Source organism: Pinus tabuliformis, chromosome 5_1, assembly GCF_031772625.1.
Source record: "Pinus tabuliformis cultivar Carrire ecotype Pingquan chromosome 5_1, CPIR1, whole genome shotgun sequence".
NCBI lineage: Eukaryota > Viridiplantae > Streptophyta > Pinopsida > Pinales > Pinaceae > Pinus > Pinus tabuliformis.
In genome coordinates this window covers 622,819,662-622,831,831 of record NC_142305.1, presented here as the reverse complement: position 1 = coordinate 622,831,831, position 12,170 = coordinate 622,819,662, and the positions used below count along the sequence as shown (strand labels likewise).

Sequence of the window (12,170 nt, the reverse complement as noted above, 5' to 3'; positions counted from 1 at the left end):
ACTTCAATCCAAATTATGGCATCAAAGGTTTTCCCATCTACATTATAAGGCTCTACCCGATGTGAGGAAGATGGTGACAGGTATGCCCGAGTTTAAAGTAGAACATGAAGGTGTTTGGCAAGGGTGTGCCAAGGAAAGCATACAAGGGGACCATTCCCCTCAAGTGATAGCTAGACTACCGACATATTGCAATTGGTTCATTTTGATTTATCTGGTATGATACTGTGAACTCTTTCAGAGGATATTTGTATTATGCTATCTTTATGGATGATTTCTCTCGTAAGACTTGGATATATTTCTTGAAGAAGAAGGACGAAGCATTCTCATGGTTCTGTTCTTTCAAAGCTTTGGTCGAAAATCAAACAGGGAAGAAGATCAAAATATTGAGGACCGATAATGGAACCGAATATGAATCAAATGAGTTCAATAACTATTGTAGAGAAGTTGGCATTAATAAGGAGACTGCTATTGCATATACTCTCGAGCAAAATGGTGTTGTTGAAAGGAAGAATCATTCTATCGTAGAAGCCACTCGTGCCATGCTTCATGATAAAAAATTTCTGAAGTACTTATGGGCCAAAGTTGCAAACACTACCATGTATTTTCAAAATAGATGCCCTCATCAAGCGTTGGACTCCAAAGCTCCCGAAGAAGTTTTCACCAGTAAGAAACTTGATGTTTCTCACTTTAGAATTTTTGGTAGTCCTGTATATTTTCATGTGCCGAAAGAAAAGAGAAGCAAATTGGATGCTTTTGGGAAGAAATGAACATTTGTGGGCTACAATGAAACTTCTAAGGCAAATAGAATCTATGTGCTTGGTCAAAGAGAAGTGGAGATAAGTCATGATGTCACCTTCGATGAGGATGCTACCCTTGGGAATATTAGTAACCTTCCTCTTCAAAGGAAGGACAAAGAAGCAGATTCAGGGAAGCAGGGAGAACCGCAGGACGTGCCAATGCCCGATGCTGAAGGACCAGTGGATCCCATTGATTCACCCCCTCATGAGCCCTCCTCAAAAAGGAGACCCTCATGGCTTAGGGAAACTCTCAAAGATGCTGAGAGACATGTTCCACCTAGGGGGACTTTCACATTTCATGAAAGTAAGACATCGAATAGGTATCAAGGGTACTTAACTGCAATGAGCACCATTGTTCAATCTGAGTTTGGCACATTCAAAGAAGCTGTGAAGCACCAAGTTTGGAAGGATGCTATGAACGAAGAGTATGAGTCAATTATGAAGAATGATGTCTAGGATGTGGTTCCTCAACCCAAGGACAAGTTTGTTGTAACCTCGAAATGGCTCTAAAAGATCAAGCATGGAGCTGATGGAAGTGCTAAAAAGTACAAGGCTAGATTTGTTGCTCGAGGCTTCTCTCAAAAGGAAGGTGTGGACTACGATGAGATATTTGCACTTGTTGCCCGATACACCACCATCTGTTTGATTATTGCCCTTGCTGCCTCGTAAGGATGGAATGTACACTAGATGGATGTCAAGACCGCCTTCTTACATGGTTCAATTAAGGAGGAAGTCTATGTAGAACAACCCGAGGGGTTTGAAGTTCAAGATCGTTAGACACATGTATATAGGTTGAAGAAAACCCTCTATGGGTTGAAGCAAGCTCCCCGAGCCTGGTATGAGAGGATCAACAACTATCTGATGAAGCTGGGATTTATGAGAAGTGAAGCTGATCGAAACCTTTATTTTAAGGTTGAGAATGATTGACCTCTCATCTTGGACTTTATGTGGACAATCTCTTTTTGATAAGTGCAGAGCTTGTTATTCATCAATGTAAGAGGGAGTTGGCTTCCAAATTCGAGATGAATGACCTAGGATTGATGCATTACTTCCTAGGGTTGGAGGTCTGGCAAAAGCCATGTGAGATTTTCCTTTCTCAAGGAAAATATATTGTGAAGCTACTTGAAAGATTTGGAATGGTGGACTGCAAGTCCGTGACTACTTCGATGGAACTTAACTTCAAAAAGTTATGCGGAAGTGCTACTGGGCCCAATTTTGGAAATCGTTTTGAGTGTCGTCAACTCGTGTGGTCGCTGATGTTCTTGGTGAACCCCCGTCTGGACATATGTTTTGCAGTGAACACATTGAGTTAGTTTATGGTCGAGCCTCATCACATACACTTGATTGTTGCCAAGAATTTGTTGAGATAACTCTGGGGCACAATCACCTATGGACTGAGATACACTGCCAAGAATGTAAGGCTCCATGGTTATTCTGATGCTGACTGGGATGGCAGTGTGGTGGATCGTAAAAGCACATCTGGATGTTGCTTCTCTCTAATTTCTGCTTCGATATCCTGGATGAGCAGGAAGCAAAAATCGGTTGCTTTGAGCATCGCTGTGGCTGAATACATTGTTGCTAGTATGGCCTCTTGTGAAGCTGTTTGGTTGAGGAAGCTCTTTAGTGAGATGTTTGGACATGTGCTGGATACCACCGTGATCTATTGCGACAACCAAAGTGGGATTCGTCTTTCTGAGAATCCCGTGTTTCATGACCATTCCAAGCATATTGATATCAGGTACCACTTTATCCGGGATATGGTAAAACGGGGAGCAATAAGGCTCCGTCATATTGAAACTGATGATCAGGTCGCAAATATTCTTACGAAGCCCCTGGGGAAGGTCAAATTCTTAACTTTCTGTGAATGACTTGGAGTCGTGGAGAGACCCTCTTATGAGGGTCCCGTATGAGATGGATATTGAGCTCTGGGCGCTCCGGGGGGCTTGGGGTACTTCTTGGAGCGATGAGAAACCATAGGGTGAGTGGTTCACCTTCCCCTAGTGGTGCGTTGTGTAAAGGGTGAGTGGTTCACCTTCTCCTGCCATAATCTTAGGCACTGAAGTCAAAGAGGAAAGAAATTGATTATGTTTATTTTCCTTGTTCTTAATATGAAATATATTTTAGAGACGATACAAAGTTGTGCATTATTTATCAGAGGGGTCACTGTCCTTGACAAAGGTGTTCATTTGCTCATGGTGATGCGGATCTTCGGTGATTTTCTGGTCCTAATTGCTGCAGGTAGACGTGATATAAAAGACACACTAGATAGAACTCACTCTCCTCATAGAAGGTACTCTCCCGCAAAGGATGCCAAGGGGCGTCAACCATATGCAGATCATAGATCTTTACCTCATGATAGGAGTCATAGTCCATCAAAGTCACCATCTAGAGGCAGTGAGATAAGGGAGAGGAAAGAGACAGAGGTTGGACAGGCATCTTGGTGATTAAGTGATGATACCGATCATCGCAATACAAAAGAAATCTAGTCTCCATATGCTAGTTCAAGAGATGCATATGAAGAATAAGAGATCAATGCACTTAATGACCATAAATGTGACTTAGAGGCTCAGTCTCGAAATAAAGAAGTTCATCAAAGCACATCTGCGTTTTGTTCGGGCACAGGAGGTTGTGAAAAGATCAGAAGCTCAGTTGCAAAATCTGGTAGATGAGTTTCCATCAGGGGAAACTTCAAGTCATACTCACTGTATTAAAAACCCTAATGTCAATATAGAATCAAATCATCCAATTCAGAAAGGGTTAGAATCTAATTGAAGCTGCAGACACAAAGAAAGAGGATATTGTTGTCAAAGCCAGTGATGTAGATGCTAATGAATCTGTAAATAGGAATTCTTCCTTCCACAACAATATTGAAGTAGTGAAGTTTATTGGTCAACATGGAAGTATTTCGAACAAGGTCATCATATTAGAGGAGACCAGTTTAGTGGTGAACTCAATTCATAGGCTGCAAGCATTAAATGATAAAGAAGGAAAACTGATAACCAACGAGTCTGAGGATAATCCTAACAGAGGCAAGAATAGAGAAGGTTCTCTTTCTCCGATTAGTGTACCAGAAGAGAAGGTGAAAGGATGGGATGCAGGATTTTGTCTGCCCTCTATTGGCGTGGCTGCACATGTTAAAGATGAGCATATCAAAGCTGTTGATATTGATAATAGAAAAGAAATAACTGATACTCAAAAAGAGAATGTCAGCATGTTTCAAAGATTTCCAAGCATCATATAATCACTCAACACAGGGAAAGCATTTCTAAGAAAGTTTTATCTGTTGGAAATTGTTTCTACCAATCATTACAATGAGTAACTTGATGACGGTCTCCTAAGGACAATGGAAACTGTGATAACTTCCTCTTGAGGCAGGACTGTATTCATGACAAGAGTCTTTGATGAAGGATAATAATTTCTCTGAACAATATTCCAATGATGATTATGGACAGTAAGATAGTGCGCCTACATACCTTATGTGGTCTATTGTCAGTAAAGCCAAGACCTTCCTGACAATGTATCTAGAGATCAAGTGAAACAGTAACATTGTTGATGATAAAGGAAGGGACCTAATAAATTGTGACCTGTGATTGAACTTGGGTTCATATGGTTGTACTATAATCTTGTAACGTGAAGCATAGTTGACATAACAACTTGTTAAAGAGAAACAGAAAGCAACAGAGAGAGCGCGTAATAATTCAAGGTCAAAATTGACCTGAATCTCTCAAGGAGGAATAGTCTTCTTGGAAGTATGAAGACCTGGAGCTATCAGTCTAGGATAAAACTCCGTTCCAGTATTGCATACACTATCTTTACAGTCCATAGCTATGGTGATATATTGTAGCTCCAATAATTTGATAGTTTTGTTCACAATCGTAGTTGTGAACAAGACAAATGTAAATCTTGGACAACTTATCTTTTGAAAGGTTACCTATTATAAGCTACAGGGATTTGCCAGAAAAAGAAAGTGAAACACCTTTGATAAGAAATGCAACTCACCTGAAGCTTTTGTTCTTGAAGAGCAACTATGAGAAGGAGTGCTTGACAAATTCCATGCCTTAACAAGCACAAGAAGCAGAAGACTTTGAGTTAGATATCTTGGTTGCCTTAAGCCAAGATCTTATGAAGAATGGTTCTATAGATATGAATGCCTGAATGAGAAAGACTCCTCATCATGGATTGGGAAATTTGATGTGTTAGTAGCTGCCTTCTAGCAATATTCTTAAGAACTTTCCTCTTTTACTTGAAGTTGTTGCCTCGTGCAAGGTCTCATCTCTCATATAGGAAGCTCATGATTTAAGGATTCATTATCACCTTAAGCAAGGCTTCAGAGGGAGCTATAAAGTCTCTGATGTGTCCGATGATTTTTTTGATGGAAGCAAGTCACGACAGTTGAGTTTGATAAACTGCATACAAGCTACATGATTATGACTGAATAATTCTAGCACATGGGCCAAAGGATTAATAGACGATTGCAAATAACTCGATGCTTATATTTTGAGCAAGCTTACTTTTCCAATATTCAGAGGGAGATGTAAAGATAATGACTGTCCAACAGATAATGATCCTTTCATTTATCAATTCAAGAGGAAGATGTTTTTTTTTAAAAGGGGCAAGTTTATCTTCCTTCAGAAAGAATTTGGGAGTCATGGAAAGACCCTACTATGAGGGTTCCATATTGAACATTGAGCTCTGGGAGCTCTTGAGGACTTGAGGTACTTCTTGAAGCTATGAGCGACCATAGGGTGAGTGGTTCACGTTCCCCTATAGTTGTGCTATGTACAGGGTGAGTGGTTCACCTTCCCCTGTGACGATTGACATGTGTGTAGGGTGAGTGGTTCACCTTCCCCTATGATTGATAACACGTGTATAGGGTAAGTGGTTCACCTTCCCCTACTATTGATGACATATGCATAGGATGAGTGGTTCACCTTCTCCTATGGCATATGAGTAGGATGAGTGGTTCACCTTCTCCTATGGACACCCCAGTGAGAGATGCATATAGGCATCTGCTGGTTGTCACGTGTGGACATGTTGATGGGATGTGGTTCTTCCTTTCCCCACGTGTAGGATCCCTCCTACCATTGATCATTGGCATGCATGTTGGAAGTGGTTCATCCTTTCCCTACTCTCGGTGGTTTAGCATGCGCGTAGGATGTGGTTTACCCTTTCCGTACGATGGTTGTGACGTGTTTGTAGGATGTGGTTCATCTTTTCCCTACGTTGGTTGTGACATGTGACTGTAGGATGTGGTTTATCCTTCCCGTACGTATGATTGTGAGCAAGATGTGATTTATTCTTTCCCTACTATTGCTTCACTATCATCCAACCCATGTAGTCCGGGACACATGGGAAGTACCTCTCATCTGGTGAATGAGTTGGGAAAAGTGGATAGGGACCATAGCTCTACCGATGGACGCATTGTGTACTGCCATACTCCCTATGTCTAGGATGCATGGTGTTCAACAACTTGATCTGGGATCAAGTTTGATTGAGGTTCTACCTCTTAACTCACTTTTCTTAGTGGAGAGTGGTAAGGTCCCGTGACTCACTCTCAATCCATTCTTCTTATTTATTCATATTAGTGTTCAGCAGAGTAGAAATGATATGAGATACAAAGATGGTACGTGACGAAAAGATAGTTTATGATGTCTGGATGGCATGATGGATTGGCAGGTGGAATTCCCCCTAGTTGAGAGGGAGTGTTAAAATTGGCAACTAGGGCCAAAATTCCTCTATTGGACAACTCATCTATTGGAAATGATTATTGCATTGAATTCCTCTTTTTGAGAGGACCAAAATCGATCTAAAGATCACCAAATTTGGATAAGGAAAAATATTTATTTATTCAAAAGAAATTTTATAAGTCATGATCTTATCAAGGTGGGAAAAATTGAAAATTTGAAATTTGAATTTGCCTCCAAATGTCAAGGTCGGCTTCTCCTTCATAAGGTCAAATCATCATGTCTAATTGTATATATGGGACATCCTCCAACCTCATATCTACATCATAAAATTAGCTCTCACATATATCGAAGGTAGCCGAGTTCAGAAGAAGGACGCAAGAGTGTTTTTGGGTTTTCTATTCTGTAACAAGGGCCAAGCTATGTTGATTTGGGGTAGCATCAGATGTGCTCTAGCCACGAAAATTGGTGGAGAGGCTAAGGTACATGAGATCTCCAATACCCAGAAAAGGTTTGGGCAGATTCTAAACAGTTTGGGAGATATTAAAATAATTAATATTTTTAATGGATCCCTAAGTGTAAAATTAAGGAAAATAAAATATTAATGTGAATTAATATAAAACTGTGTTAGAATGGTCCAAAAGGCATGGATCAAGCCAGATCTAATCTTAGCCGTTGATTAGGGATTTAATCTTGACAATTGATTTGTCAACGAGAAAAGTATAAGAGGAGGCTTGAGGGTCACTTGGAGAACACACCAAGAGATCAAGATTTCGACTTTCTGGGGCTGGGTTTGTTGAGAAAGTTGAGAGAGTGATCAAAGTTGCAGCTGAGTGGCAATGAATACAGAAGTAGATAGGCTGAGATAACACCGGGAGGATTAGCGTAGTAGCTGGAGAGGGACGCAGAAGCAGCCAAGGGTTCACGCAGAGGTAGCCAGGGCTCATGCAAAGGCAGCCAGAAGCTACGCAGTGCCTCAGAGGGCCAGCGTGGGTGATGCAGAGGGCCAGAGGGCTGACGAAGTACCTCCAGAGGCTGACGCAGGCCAAGCTGGAGTGACTATGGGCTAACGCAGGGCCACAAAGACGCTGACGTAGTCCCTAGAGGTTGACGCTGGGGTTTCGTGGGGCAGATTGGAGCTATGGAGCTGTCGGATTGTTTATCCAGGGTTTTAGCCAAAATATCTACTTCCGAGTAGAGAGGTACTACTGCTAAGATTTTTCTCTATTGGGTGAGCCAGATTTGGCACCCAGATTGTATTCTGAAACTAATTAATAAATCAAACCCTAAGGATAGCTGCACTGGTTTTTCCGCATTGGGTTTCTCCGGGGACATTAGTCCAAAAACAACAGTGTCACTTGTGTGCTTGTTTCTATTTCCTTCAGTTGATGATCTATAATGTGTTGAGCATGCATTTGTATTTATTTCCAGTATTTACATGGTAAATAACTTGTTAATTATCAGAACAAGTAGGTAGGAATAAATCAGTAAAGTGCATGAAGGGTTTCTAACGTGTTAGGCTTAGAAATTCCAACGTGGTATCAGAGCGTGGTTGCAGATCACAGGAGAACTGAGGACATCAACCGAACAGAGCAACGGTAGCAGAAAACAACTGTGTCAAGTGACAAAAGCTGTTCCTAACAGAGTAGCAGCAAGGAAGGGGTGACGCAGTGCTTGCATCATCAAGATTGAGCCAGGAAGAGGCAACGCAGAGGTTGAGGGAGGCAAAGGTAGGCTCACGCAGAGCCCAGGAGGGCTGACGCAGTTGGCTGAGGAGGCTGATTTGCCAGTGCCGGGATTGCGCAGAGCCTAGGAGCTCTAACCTTTAGTTTGCTGGGGTTTAGGAGGCTGTGGGTAAGTTGTAGAGTGGAGCTGGTGGGGTACTGTAGTCAGAACAATACCTAACAGGGCAAGACCAAGGTAGAGGGAGTTGTTGCCGAGGTGGATTTCTAGCCAAGGAATCCAGATCAGTGTTGCAGTTGCACAAACGATTGGAGAGGGGCATCTCGACATTGGCAGAAGGGTTTCCAGGAGGGAAATCGAGGCTCAGAGGAGTCATACCAAGAACTTCTAGGAGGGAAGTAGAGGAGCAGCGAAATGGCACTACACAGAGTAAGAAACCAGGACAGACTGGACGGAGCCTCAAACTTCATAGTCTGGAAGGCCATAATCTTATCTGTACTAGACAGGAATCATGTCAAGCACTTCACCTTGAGGACGATAGCTATCCCAGTTGACTTGGCTGATAACGACAGGTACAAGGATGCAATGGCAAGGGCTAAGATTATCATCCTTGACGGGGTCAAGGATCATATAGTATCACATATTGTCGAGAAGAACACGACACAGGAGATGTGGGAGGCCGTGACCAAGTTATATCAGCATACTTCCATGCAGAGGAAGATGCTACTAGAAAATCAGCTGCGATCATACCAGGTGAAGAAGGGAGAACAGATCGACCCATTCCTCGGTCGATTGAAGGAGATCCGGGATTAGCTGACTTCCATAGGGGCAATGCCGGATCCAGATTTGATGGTGAGAACAACCCTAAACATAGTCTCAAAAGACTGGGAAGTTTTTGTCCAGAGCATACTGGGCAGGGCGACCCTTCCAAATTGGGAGGAAATGTGGGCTGCTCTTTGCCGAGAAGAGATCAGAAGGCTGAGAGAGGCGGGAAGCAGCGGCAAGGGGATCAAAATCAAGGAGGAGGAAGATGTTGCCCTAGCATCTGAGGGAAAGCAGGAGAAACAGAAGAAGAAGGACCTCTCCAAGGTCAAATGCTTCCACTGTGGGGAGGTGGGTCATTATGTGACCCAATGTCCAAGAAAGAAGAGTAAGGGAGAGGTCTCCGAGACCAAGGCAGCGCCAGCAAGGGCAAATAAGGAAGTGGAGATAGATGATGATTGTGCCATGAGTGCTCATGTTCCACTTCGGAAGGAGTGGGGAGACATCGAGCTGTAGTTAGGAGGGCTATAGGCGATGAGGGGCAGGATCCTCGAGGTACCCAGCCTCTTGGATTAGACCTTGCTACGGGAGCCCCGAAGAGGAGTAGCAACACTAGCGATGTTAGTAGAGACAGATGTGGATGGAGCGACAAAGGGAGCTACTGTGCAGGATTCCCAGGACAACGCGAGGCTAGCAGGCTGTAATGGTGCGAGAGGCATGGGAGTGTTGCACCAGTGTAGGATGGCACAAAGAGGTGTGCAATGGTGCGAGATGCATGGAGTTGTTGCAGTAGTGTAGAGGTCAGAGAGGGAGCACTTGTCAGTTACAGAGGGAGCTTCAACATCAGGAGTGTTTCTAGTCTGACAAAGATGTCAGAATTGGGAGATCAATTACTTACTTAGTAATTGGGTTGCTGTGCAGCAGTTCACAATGGTAGTGCTATGGGCAACACGATGCAACATGATGAGAGGGGTTGCAGTGTAGATGCAGCAATGGCAGTGGTAGGGCCATGGGCAACAACATGGATGTAGAGGGAGTTGCAGTATGGATGTAACAGTGGCAGTGGCAGGGCCATGGGTGGCAGCACAGGATGCAACAGTGCAACGGATGTTGGGCAACAGTCCTAGCATCAGCACAGGGACCGATGCTGGATGATCAGAGTGATACTCAGTGAGGAGTATTACTAGAGCACATCCCTCGCTAAGAGGGAGTGTTGATTTGAGGTAGCATCGGATGTGATCTAGCCACGAAAATTGTTGGAGAGGCTAAGGCACATGAGATCTCCAATACCTAGAAAGGGTTTGGGCAAATTCTAAACAATTTGGGAGATATTAAAATAATTATTATTTTTAATGGAGTCCCTAAGTCTAAACTTAAGGAAAATAAAATATTAATGTGAATTAATATAAACTTGTGTTAGAATGGTTCAAAAGGCATGGATCAAGCGAGATCTAATCTTAGTCGTTGATTAGGGACTTAATCTCGGCGGTTGATTTGTCAACGAGAAAATTATAAGAGGAGGCTTGAGGGTCACTTGGAGAACACACCAAGAGATCAAGATTTCGACTTTCTGGGGCTGGGTTTGCTAAGAAAGTTAAGAGAGTGATTAGAGTTGTAGCTGAGGGCTAGTGAATACAGAAGCAGAGAGGCAGAGATAACACCGGGAGGATCAACGCAGTAGCCAGAGAGAGGGACGCAGAAGCAACCAAGCGTTCGCGCAGAGGCAGCCAGGAGCTGCGCAGTGCCTCAGAGGGCCAGAGGGCTGACGCAGGCCAAGCTGGAGTGACGATGGGCTAACACAGGGCCAGAGATAGGCTGGCGTAGTCCCTAGGGCCTAGAGGCTGACGCTGGGGTTTTGTGGGGCAGATTGGAGTTGTGGAGCTGTCGGCGTGTTTATCCGAGGTTTCAGTTGGAATATCTGCTTCCAAGTAGAGAGGTACTACTGCTGAGATTTTTTCTCTATTGGGTGAGCCGGATTTGGTACCCAGATTGTATTTTGAAACTAATTAATAAATCAAACCCTCAGGATAGCTGCACCAATTTTCTTGCATTGGGTTTTTCTGGGGACATTAGTCGAAAAACAACAATGTCACTTGTGTGCTTGTTTCTATTTCCTTCAGTTAATGATCTGTAATGTGTTGAGCATGCATTTGTATTTATTTCCAGTATTTACATGGTAAATAACTTGTTAATTAACAGAACAAGTAGGTAGGAATAAATCAGTAAAGTTCATGAAGGGTTTCTAATGTGTCAGACTTTGAAATTCCAACATGGTATCAAAGCGTGGTTGCAGATCATAGGAGAACTGAGGACATTAGCCGAACATAGCAGCAGTAGTAGAAAACAATTGTCCTGAGTGACAAAGCTGTTCCTAGTAGAGTAGTAGCAAGGAAAGGGTGACGCAGTGCTTGCGTCATCAAGATTGAGTCAAGAAGAGGCAACGCAAAGGCTGAGGGAGGCAAAGGTAGGCTCACGCAGTGGCCAGGAGGGATGACGCAGTTGGGTGAGGAGGCTGATTTGTTGGTGCTAGGATTGTGCAGAGCTTAGGAGCTCTAACCTTTAGTTTGCTGGGGTTTAGGAGGCTGTGGGTAAGTTGTAGAGTGGCGCTGGTGGGGTACTGTAGTCAGAACAGTCCCTAACAGGGCAAGACCAAGGTAGAGGGAGTTGCTGCTGAGGTGGATTTCTAGCCAAGGAATCCAGATCAGTGTTGCAGTTGCACAAACGATTGGAGAGGGCATCTCGACATTGGCAGAAGGGTTTCCAGGAGGGAAATCGAGGCTCAGAGGAGTCATACCAAGAACTTCCAAGAGGGAAGTAGAGGAGCAGCAAAATGGCACTACATGGAGTAAGAGACCAAGACAGACTGGACAGAGCCTCAAACTTCGTAGTCCGGAACACTAGAATCTTATCTGTACTAGACAGGAATCGTGTCAAGCACTTCGCCTTGAGGACGATAGCTATCCCAGTTGACCCGACTGATAACAAAAGGTACGAGGATGCAATGGCGGAGGCTAATAGTATCATCCTTGACAGGGTCAAGGATCATATAGTACCACATATTGTCAAGAAGAACACGACACAGGAGATGTGGGAGGCCCTGACCAAGTTGTATCAACATACCTCTGTGCAGAGGAATAATGCTACTAGAAAATTAGTTGCGATCATACCAGATGAAGAAGGGAGAACAAATCGACCCATTCCTCGGTCGATTGTAGGAGATCCGGGATCAGCTGACTTCCATAGG

General features: G+C 43.5%; 1 protein-coding gene and 1 pseudogene across 2 annotated transcripts in view; both read left to right on the top strand.

The window, feature by feature from the left end:
* The window catches only part of LOC149166479 (zinc finger CCCH domain-containing protein 13-like), a 47,590-nt pseudogene extending 43,474 nt beyond the window's left edge, over positions 1–4,116 (top strand).
* LOC149166477 (uncharacterized) overlaps positions 1–12,170 on the top strand; it is a 277,345-nt gene that overhangs the window by 116,946 nt on the left and 148,229 nt on the right. The gene's annotated exons all lie outside the window — the stretch shown is intronic.